Source organism: Choloepus didactylus, chromosome 6 (genome assembly GCF_015220235.1).
Source record: "Choloepus didactylus isolate mChoDid1 chromosome 6, mChoDid1.pri, whole genome shotgun sequence".
NCBI lineage: Eukaryota > Metazoa > Chordata > Mammalia > Pilosa > Megalonychidae > Choloepus > Choloepus didactylus.
Window position 1 is genome coordinate 118,135,691 of NC_051312.1, and position 18,430 is coordinate 118,154,120.

Sequence of the window (18,430 nt, forward strand, 5' to 3'; positions counted from 1 at the left end):
AGCTAGAGGCAGTCAAAATTGATCTCATACTCAAATCCACTCATGCTCATGGCACTACCATAGTCTGGGAGCCAGTTCTCAGCACAATAAAAAATTCTGAGGGCTTTTTAAAAATCAATTTTATTGAGATATATTCACACACCTCACAAACCATCCAAAGTATACAATCACTGCCTCACAGTATCATCACATAGTTGTGCATACATCCCCATAATCAATTTAAGAACATTTTCATTACTCCTTAGGACAAGGGAAACACCAAATTAAATATGCCCACAATTCGGAACCATTTAAACAGAAAATCTTCATAACGGTGTTCTAAACTTTCTCACCATAACACAAGGACAGAGACCTGAGGAAAAACAGAATACAGGAAATTCTATTGGAAGAAACAGAATTCTTCTCAGTATTTCCCAGTCTTAACTAGGACCATGTTTTCTTTTTTTTGTTACCAATTGTACAATGTCACATCTTCTATTCTTCTTGTCAGACAGATATGATTTAGCACAGGAGTCTCCCATCAGCATTTCTGTCCAAATGTTGTTGGAGTAATGTTGAGCTGGAGGCTATATACAAAGGAATTAGCTGCAAAGACAATTACAGTTCAAGTAGGTATTTTAAAATATGAAATTTTGTGAAAATATTAAAAAAAAAAAAACACTTAAAATTCCCCTAAATATCTTGACCTTTAGTAACTAAACTACAATGCATGGTTTCATGCTTATGAAATTGTGCTCTGAATTGACTTCAAAATATTTTAGTTTCTTTTTTGGAGTTTCTTAGTCTTCATGGCTATATTAATAACAGGAAAGAAAAGTGAAAATTCCACAAAGCTATAAATTATGTATGTATTTTTTACTTTAAACAAAACAGAACAACGAACTTGAACCATCACTTCCAGGTTTTGCTTTGATCATTTGTATCTCTAATACAATAATAGTCACATTTCATGCAAAAATAAAAAATAAAACCTCCCTGCTTCTGGTTAGTAGTTGAATGTATTACCCAATACCTCTGACAATTAGATATCTTCAGTCACAGGAAACTCAGTGCCTTTGGGGGAAAGTCCTTTTCATTTGTGAACACTTTTGTGATTAGGGAGTTCTACATACTAAAGTTTTCTTTCATATTTACCTAACAAATATTTACTGACTTCTATGTTCCAGGGATACAAAGTCCTTGCTCTCATGGGACATAACTACCATTGGGGCATAGACTAAGCAAATAAAAGATGCATACTATCGTCAGGCTATTTTGTGCCTTGGTGAATAAGTACTAAAAGTACTTCAGGATAGAGATAAGGACTGAGATATAAATTGGTGAGCTGTCAGCTTGTGGACGTTTTTAGATCCGTGAGTGTAAACAGCAATAAGAGCCCTATGGCTCTCCGATAAAGCAGACGGGAAGTTAAAGAAAGATCCCTGCAACTTCCGTTTTTGTCCTCTGGGGTGGAAGTCTGTTCCTCAGCAAAATAAAAAAATAATAATAAAAAATAAAGTTTTTTGTTTTTGTTTTTGTTTTTTTTTTTTTAATTTGAAGAGCACTATTCTGCATGGCACAGAGAAGATGGAGCGCTTACTAACTCTCGTGGGAGCAGATTCCTTCCCACAGCCTCAGTGCAGAAAGGTAGCCGTGGGACAGTGGAGCTGCTAGGACTGTGCACCTAGGGGTGGTATCACCAGCGACAACTGCCACCCGCCAGCAGGAGCAGAGGCCACAGGGAAGCAATGCCAGGTTAATGCAGGAGCCTCCCCGGGGTGCTGTCCAGGCGAGGGATTGGCAGAGGTCTGGAATTCCAGTAATTATAGTAACCGAGATTGCTATTACCATGACCTATTTTCCTGTGACTCCGCCCACTCCCCACACCCTTCTTACTCCATCCCAGACTGGTATGATCAGGTTTCACTACAAAGCCTCATCTCTGTAATTCTAACCTTAGGCTATTTTATGCCTGGGTGAAATAAATTCAGGCCACAAATCTCACTCATTGAGATCTTCTTGAATTCTAAGTGTATTATCTAATTTACTATCAATTTCAGATTTCTGCCATTTGTAAAAATGATAAGCAGTGTTTTCATCCAATCAATTATATTCATGAAAATGTTGCAAAGGACAGATGTGAAATCAGACCTGAGCATCTTCTCTCCGAAGATATTGTCAGAATCTGCCAGGTGAAAAGAATCTGTTTAACAAGTATCAAGTTGTATTAAACTTCCAGGTACAAATTGATGCCACTTACACTATCATACAATAGTTTCTCTCCATTTTGCCACAAAGATATTGTAAGAGGCTTTGTCAAATGCTTTGATGAAATTCAGACATCTGAATTCATCATCTCATAAGTCACGTAAGCTTATCAAAACAGGAAGTGGGGTTAGTTGGGTCCAGATTGTTCCTTATGATTGCAAACTTTCTCATCGCAACCACCACTTCATTTTCTAAAAGCTAGCACACTGCCCTTTGGCTAATTCGTACTAGAATCTTGCTTAAGACGATTATTAATTTTTTTTAATCTGAATTATCTGCAGAATCTCCCTTCTTCCCCCTTTTGAAAATCAGAATGCTTCAATTCTTCCATATTTTGTGTGATTTTGAAAAATAATTGATGTCAATTGTTAAGTAACATCTTCTGCTGGTTTTTGTTGTTTTTTTTTTAAAAAGTCATTTGTCCAAGACAAGAAACAAGAATCATTTAAACTCCCAAGAACTGGAAGCAGGGATTCATATAGAACTTGTACACCAATGTTCATAGCAGCTTTATTCACAATGGCCAAAATGTGAAAGCAAACCAAGTGTCCATCAACAGATGAATAGATAAACAAACTGTGGTATATTCATACAACAGAATACTATACAGCCATAAAAAGGAATGAAGTTCTGATACATACTACAACATGGATAAATCTTGAAAACATTATGCTAAGTGAAATAAGCCAGACGTACACAAAACGACAAATATTGTAATATTCCACTTACATGAAATATCTAGAATAAGCAATTTCATAGAAAGTACATTAGAGGTTACCAGGGGCCGGAGGGAGGGGGAAAGGGGAATGCTTGCTGAATGGGTCAAGTGGTTCTGTTCTGGATGATGAAAAGATTTTATTAATGGTAGGTAGTGATGGTAGCACAACATTGTAGCCACTGAATTGTACACTTAGAAGTGGTTAAATGCTAAATTTTATATTATATATGTATGCTATCATAATTAAAAAAGAATTATTGAGTTACTATTTGCTTTTTCTATAGCCTCCTCATTTATCTTTATCTCCATTTCCTTCTTACTGTTTGCCCCATCTGATGCACCCCACCTTACAGGGAGTCAGGTTACTCAAGTAGCTGCTGACAGATGATGGGACCAAAAAGCTGTAGCTAGAACATGAAAGCCTGACTTAGTTGAGAGCAGTGAGGGACAACAGGATGAATCCAGGCTAATGTCCATTAGGAAGGAAAAAAGGTCCACTGCTTAGCAAACAATTAGAAAATTAAAGTTGGGCTTCAAAAGCAAGCCAGGACCAAGCAAGTATGATCTAAGGTGGTTGTGTTGAATGTGGTGTCACTAGCCACGTGAGCCATAAAGCACTTGAAATGTGGCTAGTGCTACTGAGAAGCTGAAGTTTTAATTTCAGTTTATAATTTTTAACCTTTTATTTTGAAGTAATTTCAAACTTACAGGACTGTTGCAAAAACAATACAAAACCCATACAGAGAATTCCACCATACCCCCCCATGCAAATTTTAACATTTGTCACACTTGCTGTTGCCATTCTATCTATCCACCTATCTATCCATACATCCATCTATTCATCTATCTGTCCGACCATCCATCCATCCATCCATCCATCCATCCATCCAATCAAATTTTGGTTTAATTTCAATTAATTTATATCTAAATTTAAACACTAAAGCAGAGGAAAATATTTTCCCATTCATTTCACTTTAACTGTTGTAAGATACTATTGTGACACTATAGTATGCATGCTGAGCATGTGTCATTTCTAGTATTACACGTAAGCACATCACTGATCTAGTTGGTACTAACAAAATTATTCAGTTTAAATGATTTTTCCTACACACCAATATAACATTTTAAAGTATTTATTTGAATATCTTATGTAGGCTGCACAAGTTACAGTGATGACTATGTAAACCATAATTGGTAATTAAATGGAAATACTTATTTTAATAATAACAAAATAAAATTATTCTATTTTAAAAATTAGGTAAGGACAAAATTGTAAGTTTAAAACTAAGTCATACTAGTGATGCAGAATTGAACAGAGATGTAGAAGCTAGTACTACAGTCAGAACAGCAAAGAGAAAAAACGACTGGAGGAATTCACAATGAATAGCAATACAATTTGCTGTGGCAGAGCAAAATTAAAGGGTTTGTTTAATGGTGTAAAACAAAATTGTTTAAAATAATAAAGTAGACAATGTTAAAAACATTTTCAGAAAATATATACTGAATTTGATGTTTCCTTTCAATAGTAAAAACAGTGTATGAATAAATGAAATTAGTCACCTGAAATCAGAATGAAACATCTAATTATTTTTATCTAATTATTTTTAACAGGATCTAAGTTTATAACTTTAGCCAAAAGCTATAAAATGGCTTGAATTCTAGCACAGAAAAGAAAACCATTTTTGGATGGAGGCATGGTAGAAGAAATTTTTATTTCAATATAGAGATACTATAGAAAATTTTTAGGAAAAGAGTAAAAATGATATTTTACCAAAAGTAAAATATCTTTAATTTAACTGCCCAACAATGGCCATAGAATACAAGCCCTTTCTAAGAATATCAAAGAACAATTGACTCAAAATTTGAACAATTGCACGTAATTTTCTTTAGCTTGTGACCTAAAAAGCCAAACTCCAGGCATAGTATAGTTGAACATTTTGCATTTGTCAAGGAATTTCAGCTAGATGTGAAAAAATTAGCCTCTTTCATGATGGAGGTGCTTCAGTGTTAGGTCAGAATCTGGATTCATTGGAATTTTAAAACAAGAAACTGATGTTTCCTGTATTGCTTTGCCCCACCATATGACACTATTGGAAATGTTTGCGCTTAGCTTTCTCACTCAGACTCAGTGGAAATTGTTACGGATACATTTGTTAAAATTGTTCAGAACGTATATGCAAATGCTATGAATCAGCACGTTAACGAAAATGTTGAAAGAAGTAAAAGACACTGAATGTAGTGATCTTGTGTTGTCAGTGCTTATTGGTTGAGTTGTAAAAGGGTTTTACAAAGATTTACTCTATTGTTAACTCCAGTTCAAGAAGATTTTGAAGATCAAAGACAAATAATCAGAAAAGTAACCGAAGACAAAATCTGGCAGCATGATTTATGTGTTTTCACTGATATCACACTGCATATGAACAAGCAAAATTTGACACTCCAAGGAAAGGAAAAGCTTATTTGTGATCTATTCCAGATGTATGATAATTAATGTTAAAATAAATGTTTCGTAATACAAATCAGCGATATTGAATTATACATTTTTCTAACATGAATTAACATGCAGAAGATTTTAATTGTAATCAACATTGTTATGTAAATTGGTTGCAAAAGCTATAAAAATTTGAAGAACACTTCGTTGCTAATGATAAATTTAGAGTTGCTTTTCAATTTATGCAACACCCCTTAACTCTGAATAGACATAAGTTAGAGAATTTACTTAACTTTGACATAGTTTTAAAATTGATAGACTTTTGCTTCAAAGTCAAATCGATTGTAAAAAACATGAAGAAGTTTTGTCAATGTGGATGAAGATATTAAAAGAAAATAATTTTTCATGCTCAATTTAGTTTTTGGAAAACTTTTAAATATGTTTGGAACATTTTGGGTGTGTGAATCTACTTTTTCAACTTTGAATTTTATGAACTCTAAATACAGATAAAATATTTTCAACGAAAATTTAGTATCTGAATTGAGATGTGCTGTAAACATAAAATATGCATGGATTTAAAAAATGTACTACAAAAACTGTAAAATATTTATATATGGATTACATATTGGATTGATAATATTTTGGATATATCAATTTAAATAAAATGTATTATGTATTATGACAACAAATTTCACTTGTTTCTTTTTACCTTTTTAAAATATGGCTACTAGAAAAATTAAAATTACATTCATGGCTCTTGTTATATTTCCATTGGACAGCACAAGATTAAGGCTCTTACCATAAACAACCCAAGAGTGTCTAGAACTCACCTTTATTTTCTGTAGTACATGGGTGTGTGTAGCCACTTCAAAGGGCCAGAGCTGGAGTGCACAGTTTTAAATCTTTTCAGTTCTATTGAATTGTCAGCTTAAGAGTTGGAGGCAGTATTGTGCTGGTAAATGTTTAACAACTGGCTTTGGGGAGTGGAGGTAAGGGGGTGGGGGAGGGGAGGGGGGAAAGCCCTGTTTTTTAGCATTATCCGATTTCCATGGTGTAAATATTCCCACTAATGACCCATTTCGATTTACCAATGTGACATCACTGAATAGGAGTTGGGAAGAAATGCTGACAATTGACTTTTGCAAGCTGGTAATAGCCAACTTCAGTTTGCCATTAGTCGGGACTGTATATTATTCTTCACTGTTTCTGCAGTATCTTGAACAATGTTCAACAAAGAACAAATTCATTTAAAGTATTTGTTGAAAGAATGAATAAAGGATTGCTTCTGCTAGCTCTGAGTTCCCCATTGTTTCTGTTTTTTTTTTTTTTCCAATCTTTTTGCCAATCTTTCTGAAATGTTCTTTCCCAAAATTTAGGGTAGATGTATGACTACAATAAGTATTCTATTCCTTGGCCATTGTCATGGATGCTGTGTTGCACTGCCAGATCCCTCTTTGCCTCTGAAGAACTTATTTCCTCAGCTACTAGGAATGTTGGCTGCTAATGAATCCCAGCTGAGAATCTCCCCAAAAATTATATTTAGCTGAAAGGATCTGCCTTGCTCATGGGTTCCCTAGCAGTAGCTTGCATCCAAAACTGCTTAATGTGGCCCCTTCAATTTCAGACATCTTTGGTGTGCCATCCCATTTTCATTCAGAGTTCTCTGTAGGACCTGCCAAGACCTCTGGTGAAACTTCCATCATAATTCAACTTGTACCTGCCTTTTTCACTCCTTTAGAAGTGATGTCTCTGAGAGACTCTTCCACAACCCACCTGCACGTGATCTCCATCTCAGGTTCTGTTTCTCAGAGAAAAAAAAAGTTTCATTGAAAAAAAGTTGAAGACAATGTTGCTCTTTTCTCTCAAGGTTTCTGTTATTTCCACGTTGCTTATAATGAGGGTCATGTCTTATCATTTTCTCTGTATAAGAAAGAAAATTTATCAGCAAGGAAAGTCAAGAAGTTATCTATGACAATGTTCCTAATAAAATTCTTGTGGAATGCATTTAATAGAATGAGTTTGCTACCAGATTTCTGAATAGTTGGTGCTCCTGTAACTAATGAATGTCTTATCACCTTTGGTTTACTACTTAGAAGGTTGTAATTTTACTTTGAGTCATTGTAGTAAAACCTACCTATTGGGATGACCGACCTCAGTCACATTCAGAATTGTTTTAGACATCAGAACAAGAATGACTGCCCAAAGCTGAAGTACTCGTAATCATATAGAATGAGGGCTATTTTCAATATTCCCTTATTGCAATATTCCCAGTTTCTAAGTCAATCTACTTTACTTTTAATTGGTAAAAACTAATGCTTTCCATTTTAAGAAAAAAAAATGGCTTTCAATCTATCATAAAAGCAAATTTACTAAGTTTTTCCTTTCCTAATTACTGTTTTCCTTGAATTCTCAAATATAAAAAATAGGGTAACATAAAGTTAATTAGTCTTGTTCAATTATTGCATAACATTCTGTAGATCCTTTTGGACAAGACCAGTACATGAGTCAGAATTTTTTTTTTCTTTAGCAATGCCCTTTGCCATGGATTAAATTTTATTTTCCTAATTTGATCCGTAGACTAAAATAAAAGGAATTTATATGGAATGAAAAAATAAGAATTTGATTTTTTTCTATTTTCTGTTCTTTATTAATGGCAAATAACTTTAACTTCCTAAACACTTAAAAATAATTTTTTGACACATTAACCAAACATCCAGAGGAATAGTCTCTTGTTATTATAAGGTTTTAAACCATGGTACCTGCTAGAAGAAAACACAATTGAGTAAAAAATATTGAGATGTTCTATATAAACTGATTTTATCAGTATCAGTAAGAATAGCTCCAAATCTGACATTCACATTCATTTTCATAATATACATCCGGAGAAATAAAAATTCTCCTTATTGGTAGTTGTAAATGACTTTTCAAATATGTCTAAGAGGTAACCTGTTCTTCATTACTCATTGGTAATTCTGGTTTGATTGTGGCCTAATGAAGCAATTGTCACCTTAAATTACTGAATCTGAGGCAAGGTAGCTTTCAACATTTCTGGGAAGGTCTCATCCACTGCTTTTTATTGGCTTTTCCCCATTCTCTTTATATTTCTTTCTGGAATTCAAATTAGACATATGTAGGAACTGTCCTCCAACGTCTCTCAAACTTTTTTTCATTTTTTTGTTTCTTCATCTTGCTATGCTCCGTCTAGTAATTTCTGCAGGTCTCCTATCCAGTTAACTAATTTTCTCTTCACCTGAAGTTTACTTATTTCATTAAGGTTTTAACACCATTTAAAAAAAAAAATCTAGAAGTTCTATTTGGTTCTTATACAAAGCTGCCTGCTCATTTTTAATAAATGCTTATTCCTTACTCATGTTTCCATTCCACGCTTTTATTTCTTTAAATGTATAAAATGTACTTCTCTTATCTTTTAAAGTTGATGATTCTAATGTTTTGTGACTTTTGTGTGTAATTTCATATTCATTGGGGCTCTGTCAATGTGTTTTTGCAACCTAGTTTGAGGGTGCATTCCTCCAGAGAGAATTTTAATTTCCTTCTATCAGGCACCTGGTGTCTTTTTTTTTTTTTAATAAAATTTTTATTAGAGAAATTGTGGGTTTACAGAACAATCATGTAAAACACACAGGATTCTCATATATGAGAATTAATATTAACAACTTGTATTGATGTGGTACGTTTGGTACAATTGATGGAAGCACGTTTTTATAAATGCACTATTAACTATAGTTCATGGTTTAACTTAGGGTTCACTGTGTATGCAATGCAGTTTCGTGGATTTAAAAAAAAAATTTTATTCTATTACCATAGATGCAACCTAACATTTCTGCTTTTAACTACATTCAGAAATATATTTCAGTGCTGTTAATTATGTTTATAATGTTGTGCTACCATCATCACCATCCATTACCAACACATTTCCATCATTCCAAATGTACATTTTAAGCTTTAACTCCCTATTCCTTAACCCTGTCCCATCCCCAGGTGTTCTGGTTTGCTAATGCTGCCCTTTTGCAAAACACCAGAAATGGATTGGCTTTTATAAAGAGGGTTTATTTGGTTACAAAGTTATAGTCTTAAGGCCATAAAGTGTCCAAGATAAGGCATCAGCAATCGGGTACCTTCACTGGAGAAAGGCCATTGTCACCCAGAAAATTTCTGTTAGCTGGGAAGGCACATGGCTGGTATCTACTTGCTCCTAGGTTGCATTTCAAAATGACGTTCTCCAAAGTGTTGCTGTTGGGGTGTTTTGTCCTCTCTTAGCTGCAGCTCTCTTCAAAATGTCACTCTCAGTCACTCTGTATCTGGACCTGTATGGCTCTTTTTACAGTACTCCAGTGATCCAATAAAGACCCACTCTGAATGGGCAGGGTAACACCTCCATGGAAATTATCCAATGAAACATTTCACTCACAGATGATTGAGTCACATCTCCATGGAAACACTAAATCAAAGGATTCCAATCTAATCAACACTAATATGTCTGCCCCCACAAGACTGCATCAAAGATAATGGTGTTTGGGGGAACACAATACGTCTAAACTGGCACACCAGGTAACCTATATTCTAATATCTAACTCTATGAGTGTGCTTATTCTAATTATTTCAAATCAGTGAGATCATACAATATTTGTCCTTTTGTGTCTGGTTTATTTCACTCATCATGATATCTTCAAGGTTCATCCATGTTGTCATATGAATCAGAAATTCTTTTTAATAGCTGAATAATATTCCATTGTATGTACACACCACATTTTGTTTATCCAAATCATTGGTTAATGGACACTTAGGTTGCTTCTATCTTTTGGCAATTGTGAATAATGCTGCTACGAATGTCAGTATGCAAATGTCTGTTCAAATCTCTGCTTTCATTTTTGGAGGTTGTACGGGTTTGAATATATTATGTCCCCCAAAATGCCATTATCTTTGATGCAGTCTTGTGTGGGCAGACATATTAATGTTGATTAGATTGTAATTCTTTGAGTGTTTCCATGGAGATGGGACCCACCCAACTGTAGGTGATAAACTCTGATAATTTCCATGGAGGTATGGCCCCACTCATTCAGCGTGGGCCTTGATTAGCTTACTAGAGCACTATATAAGTTCAGACAGAAGGAGCGAGCTTGCTACAGCCAAGAGGGACACTTTGAAGAACCCACGGGGGCTGAGAGAGGACATGCAGATGAGAGACAGTTTGAAGACAGCCGTTGAAAGCAGAGTCTTGCTCTGGAGAAGCTAAGAGAGGACAAATGCCCCAAGAGCAACTGAGAGTGACATTTTGAAGAGGAGCTGTGGCCTAGAGAGGAATGTTCTGGGAGAAATCCATTTTGAAATGCAACCTGGGAGCAAGCAGATGCCAGCCACGTGCCTTCCCAGCCAACAGAGGTTTTCTGGATGCCATTGACCATCCTCCAGTGAAGGTACCCGATTGTTGATGCATTACGTTGGACACTTTATGGCCTTAACACTGTAACTGAGTAATCAAATAAACACCCTTTTATAAAAGGCAATCCATTTCTGGTGTTTTGCAATCTGGCAGCATTAGCAAACTAGAACAGATTTATATACATAGAAGAAGGATTCCTGGGTCATATGGTAGTTCTACTTAATTTTCTGAGGAACTGCCAAACTTCAGTGGCTGTACCATTTTACCTTTTCACCACCAGTAAATGAGCATTCCTATTTTTCTGCATCCTTTCTAACACTTTAATTTGCTGTTTTATTAATAGTAGCCTTTCTAGTGGGTGTGAAATAGTATCTCATTGTGGTTTTGATATGCATTTCCCTAATGGTTAATGATGTTGAGCATGTTTTCATGTGCTTTTGGGCCATTTATATATCTTCTTTGGAGAGATGTCTATTCAAATCTTTTACCCATTTTTAAATTGGGTTATTTGTCTTTTTGTTAAGTTTAAGAATTTCTTTATATTTTCTGGATTGTAAGCCTTTATTGGATATGTGGTTTCCAAATATTTTCTCTGACTGTGTAGGTTGTTTTACTTTCATGATAAAGTTCTTTGAGGTATGAAAGTTTTACTTTTGATGGGATCCCATTTACCTATTTTTTTTCCTTTGTTGCTTGTGCTTTGAGTGTAAAGAATAAGAAACCATTGCCTAACACAAGGTCCTGAAGATGCTTCCCTATGTTTTCTTCTAGAAGTTTGATAGTTCTGGCTCTTATATTTAGGTGTTTTTTTTTTATCTATTTTGAGTTGATTTTTGAATAAGGTGCGAAATAGGGTTCCTCCTTCATTATTTCACAAATGGATATCTAGTTTTCCCAGCACCATTTGTTAAAGGGACTATTATTTCCCAATTGTCTTTGCCTCATTGTTAAAAATCAGTTGCCCATAAATGAAGGTTGATTTTTTGGGCTCTCAATTTGATTCATTGGTCTATATGTCTGTCCTTGTGCCAGTACCATGCTGTTTTCATTACTGTGGCTTTGAAATAAGTTTTAAGATCCAGAAGTGTGAGTCCTTCAACTTCATTATTATTTTTCAAAATGGCTTTGGCTACTTGGGGCCCCTTACCCTTCCACATCAATTTGATTATTGGCTTTTCCATTTCTGCAAGGAAGGTTGTTGGAAATTTTATTGGGATTGCATTAAATCAGTAAATTGCTTTGGGTAGAATTGGCGTCTTAACAATATTTAGTCTTCCGATACATTAACATGGAATGTCCTTCCATTTATTTAGGTCTTTGATTTCTTTTAGCAATATTTCTGTATAAAAGTTCTTTACATCCTCGTTAAATTTATTCCTCGATATTTGGTGCTTTTAGTTGCTATTGTAAATGTAATTTTTTCTTGACTTCTTCTGATTGTTCATTGCTTGTGTATAGAAACACTGATGATTTGGGGGTGCTGATCTTGTATCCTGCCAATTTGCTGAAGTCATTTGTTAGCTCTAGGAGCTTTGTGATGGATTATTCAGGATTTTCTGAATATGGGATCATGTCATCTGCACAGAGGGAAAGTTTTACTTCTTTCTTTCCAATTTGGTTGCCTTTTATTTCTTTTCCTTGCCAAATTGTTCTAGCAAGAACTTCCAGTACAATATTGAATAACAGTGGTGACAGTGGGTAGCCTTGTTTTGTTCCTGATTTGGAGGGAAAGCTTTCAGTTTGTCACCTTCAAGTAAGATGTTAGCTGTGGGTTTTTCATATATGCCCTTTATCAGGTTGAGGAAGTTTCCTTCTACTCCTATCTTTCTAAGTGTTTTTATCAAGAAGGGGTGTTGGATTTTGTCAAATGCCTTTTCTGGATTGATTAAGGTAACGATGTGGTTTTTTTCCCCTTCATTTTGTTAATGTGCTATATTACATTAATTGACTTTCTTATGTTGAACTACCTTTGCATACTAGGGATAAATCCCACTTGATCATAGTGTATAATTCTTTTAATGTGCTGTTGGATTAGGTTTGCTATATTTTGTTGAGGATATTTGCATCTATATTCATAAGGGATATTGGTCTGTATTTTCTTCTCTGGTAGTATCTTTATCTGGCTATGGCATAAGGGTGACGTTGACCTCATAGAATGAATTAGGGAACATCCTGTCCTCTTTAATTTTTTGGATGAGTTTGACTTGGATTGGTGTTAAGTCTTCGAATGTTTGGTAAAATTCCCCTGGGAAGCCGCCTGTTGCTGGGCTTTTCTTTGTTTGGAGGTTGTTGATTACCGATTCAATCTCTTTGCTACTTACTGATTTGCTGAGATCTTCTATTTCTTCTTGAGTCAGTGTTTCAGTGTTCTAGTTTGCTAATGCTGCTGGAATGCAAAACACCAGAGACGGATTGGCTTTTATAAAAGGGGGTTTATTTGGTTACACAGTTACAGTCTTAAGGCCATAAATTGTCCAAAGTAACACATCAGCAATCAGGTACCCTCACTGGAGGATGGCCAGTGGTGTCCGGAAAACCTCTGTTAGCTGGGAAGACATGCGGCTGGCGTCTGTTCCAAAGTTCTGGTTTCAAAATGGCTTTCTCCCAGGACGTTCCTCTCTAGGCTGCAGTTCCTCAAAAATGTCACTCGTAGTTACACTTGGGGTATTTGTCCTCTCTTAGCTCCTCTGGAGCTAGAGTCTGCTTTCAATGGCCATCTTCAAAATGTCTCATCTGCAGCTCCTGTGCTTTCTTCAAAATGTCCCTCTTAGCTCTAGCAAGCTCTCTCCTTCTGTCTCAGCTTATATACTGCTCCAGTAATCATGGCCCACACTGAATGGGCAGGGCCACCCCTCCATAGAAATCATCTCATCAGAGTCATCACCCACAGTTGGGTGGGTCCCATCTCCATGGAAACACTCAAAAAATTACAATCTAATTAACACTGATAACATCTGCACACACAAGATTACATCAAAGATAATGGCATTTGGGGGGACATAATACATAGAAACTGGCACAGTCAGTATAGATAGTTTGTGTGTTTCTAAGAATTTTTCTATTTCATCTAGGTTTTCTAATTTATTCGTATATAGTTGTTCATAGTATCCCTCTTATAGTTCTTTTTATTTCAGTGGGTTGGTAGTAATGTTCCCCTTTCCATTTCTGATTTTAGTTATTTGTGTCCTCTCTTTTTCTTTGTCAGGGTTGCTAAAGCTTTGCTAATTTTATTGACCTTTTCAAAGAGCCAATTTTTGGTATTGTTGATTCGCTCTTTTGGTTTTTTGATCTCTATTTCATTTATCTCCACTCTAATCTTTGTTATTTCCTTCTTTGTGTTTGCTTTGGGTTTAGTTTGCTCTTTTTTTCTAGTTCTTCCAGTTTTAAAGTTATGCCTCTGATTTGAAGTCTTTCTTCTTTCCCTCTCAACTCCTTTGTTGCAGCCCATAAGTTTTGGTATGTTGTATTTTCATGGACATTCACCTCAAGATATTTCCTAATTTCCCTTGTGATTTCCTCTTTAATCCATTGGCTGTTTATGTTGTTTAATTTCCACAAATTTGTGAAGTTTCCATTTCTAGCTTTAATCCATTGTTGTCAGAGTAGATACACTGAATGATTTCAATATTTACAAATGTATTGAGACTTGTTTTGTGACCTAAGAAATGGTCAATCCTGGAGAATGATCCATGTGCACTCCAGAAGAATGTGCATTCTGTTGTTGTTGAGTGAAGTGCTCTATATATATGTCTGTTAGGTCTAGTTGATTTAGAGTATCATTCAATTCTTCTGTTTCCTTACTGATCATCTGCCTAGATGTTCTGTCCATTTTTTCATGAGAAATAACTTTTATTTCTTCTACAGAGGTGAGAATAAGTAAGATTTCTTATAATTCTCACTCATAAGATTTTAAACGCTTAAAAATGCAATTTCCTCTTTTCAAAGCACATGCTGTCTTAAAAAAAAATCTTAGCAATGTACATTTGCATTCAAAGAAAAACATGCAGCACCATTGTCTTCTGACAAAATCCTGCATAAAAACCCCACACAACTCTGCAAATATGTTCCCTCCTTATCATTTAGGGACCTCAAGACACAAACATTCAGTATAACATTTATTGTTTTTATTCCCATAGGAAACACAGGACCAAAGATGTCTTCTGACTACAACTGTTCCTGATGGCTGAGCAACAGCCTTTGCTTTATTTTAAAATACTTCTTTTTTTTTTTTAACTTGCAGATGTAAGGTACAACTAGAATTCAGTAAAACTTGAGGATTCAAGTGCAGGATGGAGAAGAAATACTTAAGGTCTACGCTGTTATAAACTAAGGAAAAAAAAATAACCTCAGATTTTATCAATGCACCCTTTAAAACAGTGTGGGTTTTTTTGTCTTTTAATTTTCTGAAAGCAGCTTAATGTGTATCAAAAGCAGTTCCTGAGTAGCTGCAGTAAGTAGTGTCTTTTTAAATGCAGTAAGTAGTGTCTTTTTAAATATGTATGTATACATATAGATTTATACACACACACACACACACACACACACACACACATGCAACTTAGCTCATTTTGGTTCTGCCTTAATTCACCTCCCCAGTTTTTAGTTTCAACGCAGTTCTTTTCCTCCCTTCACTTCACAATGTGCAAGTACAATATGCATCAGCTTCAAAAGTCCACAGGATGCAGATGTTTCTTGTAACTTCTGTGTGATGCTCTGCATGTCAGTCAGGTCATGTTTCTAGAGTTCTCTTAATCTCACAAAACCTGTGAGATCCATAGACACTTCATATTTTCTTCATCATGCGTCGTGACTGCCATGTGTGGAACTTGTAAGCTGTCTGGAGCATCTCTTCTCGGTGACTTACCAAATTTGTGCTTAAACACTGTTTTCAATTTTTTTCTTGGAATGAGCAGAGCTTTGTAACTTGGAATCATTCCAAATTACTTTACATCCTCACTGTCTTTTCTTCTGGGAATGGTGTATTAAAAGAAAAGCAGGACCAGAAGTGCTGTGGAAGTTCTCCAACGGCCACATACAAATGTTTCAATTCAGACTGAATGTCATTTGGTACCATCTGGTTTATGGCTTGCCGTGTCCCTCCCTGCATAAGTGCCCTTCCATGTGACAGGGCTGTGATAGTACTATTGGCTGCACTACTTTAGAGAACCTGAGTTAATTTGTGTGTATAAGCTTTCATTTCCTGTTTTATATTTTGAGAAGAATTAATAATGTCCTGACTCTTTGCATACTGTAGTGACTGGACTGGAGTTGGACTGTGATAATACCTATCTGACTTCTTGAGGTTTAGTGCAATCATTTTTATGGAATTTTTTCCCAAGTCTTCATATTCAATAGACCCTTGTAACTTTGCCCTTTTAACTGCTGGTTGAAAGCAGTCTGCATCTCTGGAATTCCCATCCATGCTGTTGGGCTCACCATTTTGCTCATTTTGTGTTTCTCGTCTCCTGAGACCTGCTGCCAGGAGCAGTGCACTGTGAGGGTTAAATCTCTTATGATGATGGCATTGCTGTTCTCCTTTATGGATTTAGACTTGGAAGTAGATAGCACAGAGGAAATGCCATAGCCCTCATCTAATGATTTATCATTCACAGCTGTCAATACTGGTAGTGGGTTCTTCGTTCCTAATGAAGCCATTGTTTTTAACCCTTTTTCATCTATTTTGGCACATTCTGCAAAGAGGTCTTTTGATCCTGTATTCAGCTTGTGAAAATAATGGGACTGGAAAAAACATCTCCAGAATTCCTTTCCATCATGCTGTGGGGAACATTTTCTGAATATTTCATTTTTAGTGCTGGGTAGGTCCTAAATATGGATTCAATGATATCAGAGGTTAAATCATATCTCAGACCACTACAGCCATCTGTTTGGGGCCAGACATCAGTCAGAAATGCTGCAGAAATGCCAACATCCTGCTTATGATTGGATGTGGATGAACTATCAGTTGCATTCACATTTAAATGATTGGTCCAGAATTCCTCAGCACTGATCACACTTGACTCACAACAAGGACTTTATAAAGCTGAAACAAAAACAGGATCTTCCTGCAGCATATTGTTTTTCTCTTCCAGTTCTTTGCTTTCCTCTTGAATTTTGGCAGCAGCTGCTGAAGAAGGTCCTTCACTGCATCTTGCTCTTTCACTGTTGTGCTTTCATTGGAAAAATGAAAGTTAGTTGTGTCCCCTGCATGCAGGACCAGCTGAAGTTGAATTATAGCTTTTCCTTCTGGACTGATTTTCTTGCATTTGAAGTCCACATACATATGGCTGATTGTAAATCTATCTTTGCCTTCGGATACCCAAGGAATTCTTTCTGCCATGAGGAATAGTACGCCAAGTACTCCAACCTGCTTCTTTTGATGCACCTTCTTTACAATCAGTAAATCTTCTTTAGATGAAGTTGCCATGATAGCCAGAAGATGCAGGTGGGAGCTACGGCCTTGGGCAGGGAGTAATTAACCAGGCTGGGTCCGGTCTCACTCTATCGCACTTCTTAGAGCCACTTCTGGGAAGAGGCTGAAACCGAGTTGCTGCCACCATTGCCACCGCCTCTGTTACTGGGAAGTCTCGCCTCCATTGCTGGCTGTGAGGTCTCTGAGGGCATGTGACCATTCTATCCATTTTTGAAAGTGATGTATTGAAATCTCTTACTATTAATATAGAACCATCTGTTTTTCTCTTCAAATCTGTCACTATATTTCAGGGTTCTGTTGCTGGGTGCATATATATTTTATAATATATATTTATAAAATTTACATATATTTTTAATTGTTATGTTTTCTTGTTGATTGACCCCTTTATCAGTATACAGTGACTCTCTTTGTCCCTCATAATAGTCTTTGACTTAGAGTCTATTTTATCTAATTTTATATAGCTACCCAAGCTCTCTTTTAGTTACTATTAGCATGGTATATTTTTTCCATTCTTTCACTTTCAACTTACCCGTGTCTTTTAATTTGAGTCTCTTGCAGACAGCCTATAGTTGGGTTATGCTTTTTTATCCATTCTGCCAGTCTCTGCTTTTTGATTAGGGAGTTTAATTCATTTACATTTAAAGTCACTGTCAATAATGCAGGACTTTCTTCTGCCATTTTGCTATTTAGTGTTTCCAAGTCCTTCAATTCTTCTGTCAAAGCCTACTTTTGTATTTATTTGATTTTTCTGTATAGTATAATATTAAGTGTCTTTTCATTTCCATCTGGATATATTTTTCATATATTTTCCTTATGGTTACCATGGGTTAAAATTAAACGCCCTAAATATATAACAATCATATTTAAGTTTGATACCAGCTTGACTTAAATAGCACATACATTCACTTTTCCTATACCCTACCACCCCTCATTTGTTTTGTACTTCTTACCATTTTGTATCTTCGTACATTGTAATTCCAAAACCATAATATATCCTTACTTTTTATGCATTTGCATTTTAACAGCCGTAGGAAGTAAGAAGTGGTGCTACATACCAAATAATACAATACAATAGTACTGACATTTATTGCCTCCATGGTTTTTAGTGAGAAACCAGCACTTAATCTAATTGGTACTCCCTTCTACATAATACATAGCTTTATTCTTGCAGCTTTCAGAACTCTCTCCTTGTCTTCTCATTTG

At 35.7% G+C, this 18,430-nt stretch overlaps 1 long non-coding RNA gene and 1 pseudogene across 1 annotated transcript in view; both read right to left on the minus strand.

Moving 5' to 3' along the window:
* Positions 1 to 18,430, minus strand: part of LOC119538337 — a 23,043-nt gene continuing 4,613 nt past the window's right edge. Inside the window, exons 2-3 of the long non-coding RNA XR_005217547.1 lie at positions 7,170 to 7,316; positions 1 to 585 (exon numbers count right to left, since the gene is read on the minus strand). This is a non-coding gene — a long non-coding RNA (uncharacterized LOC119538337). The remainder of the gene's footprint in view (positions 586 to 7,169; positions 7,317 to 18,430) is intronic.
* LOC119538336 lies at positions 15,240 to 17,237 on the minus strand (annotated as a pseudogene).